The following is a 1,285-nucleotide window of genomic DNA, read 5'->3' as shown; positions in this document are numbered from 1 at the left end:
AAACGATTTTTGAACCTCTGTGCATAGTAAAGACCAATCTTGTCATTTACAGTTTTGTTCAACACTTTCAGTATCTGTTTTTGAAGACTGCCGATGTGACGATATAGCATACCAGTTGCGTTAAAATTTGTTTGTTTAACGCAACTGGTGAGCTGTTTCGTCACATCGGAAACGCTGCTATTCCATTCACGCCGCCACCTCACAGTACAGCGGACTTCCTCTTTTGTGCCACATATAGTTGCTACACTCAGAGGCAAAGACTGGACGTGACGAGAGGTCAGGAAGTAGTAGGACTCTTTTGCACAGTAAAACTAAAGTTATGTTCTACTCCAATTTCAAAAGAACAACTTCAAATATTTACCAAAAATTGAGAAAAAATATAATATAAAATGAAAATATCGGCTCTCGATATTACCATTTTGATATCGATATATCTATATAGCAGTGTAGGAAGTGCTGCTTATGAATATCGATGTTTCTGGAAGAAATGTATCGATAGCTTATCAACAGCCCTGCCAACGGCCTTGCCGCAGTGGTAACACCGGTTCCCGTCAGATCACCGAAGTTAAGCGCTTTCGGGCTGGGCTAGCATTTGGATGGGTGACCATCCGGTCTGCCGAGCGCTTTTGGCAAGCGGGGCGCACTCAGCCCTTGTGAGGCAAACTGAGGAGCTACTTGATTGAGAAGCAGCGACCCCGAAACTGACATACGATCGGGAGAGCGGTGTGCTGACCGCATGCCCCTCCATATCCGCATGCAGAGACGCCTGTGGGCTGAGGATGACACGGCGGCCGGTCGGTACAGTTGGGCCTTCGTGGCCTGATCGGAAGGCGTATAAACAGCCCTACTAACCACTCACGACTCGGGACCCGTCCTCACAGCAATACTTCCTCCAGTACCTCATCTCGTACCTTCCAGACTTCGCAATAGCTCTCTTGCGGAGAGCAGTGCCTGCCCCATCTGAAGAAGGCACACATTGTCGGTCGTTAGCCTGGAATACCTGTGGAATCGCTACAAAATCCGCGGGCATAGCGCGCTCAATTGTCGACCATTATATGTTGCAATCTAAGCACGGCATCAAGTGAGGCAGATTGGACAGCAACAAGAGACGCTGGGGACGTAAAAACAGAGCCTTGTGGAAAAGCGGTTAAATTGTGCACCGACCATTAAGGGGACTCCGTTACTGTGCAGAAGCACTGTAACAAACATATACGAAAAGGACGCACGCAGAATTGCGATGCGGGAGGGGGCAGGGGAGAGCTCTTGGTTCTCGCTTCGAATTTCA

General features: G+C 48.2%; 1 pseudogene; it reads left to right on the top strand.

Annotated features, from left to right (window-relative positions):
* The first annotated feature begins 514 nt into the window (after positions 1-514).
* On the top strand, positions 515-632 carry LOC124552810 (annotated as a pseudogene).
* Positions 633-1,285: the final 653 nt, after the last annotated feature.

The sequence above is a fragment of the Schistocerca americana genome, chromosome 10, assembly GCF_021461395.2.
Source record: "Schistocerca americana isolate TAMUIC-IGC-003095 chromosome 10, iqSchAmer2.1, whole genome shotgun sequence".
NCBI classification, from domain to species: Eukaryota; Metazoa; Arthropoda; class Insecta; order Orthoptera; family Acrididae; genus Schistocerca; species Schistocerca americana.
The sequence above is the reverse complement of the archived record's forward strand: the minus strand, read 5'-3'. Positions and strand labels throughout refer to the sequence as shown.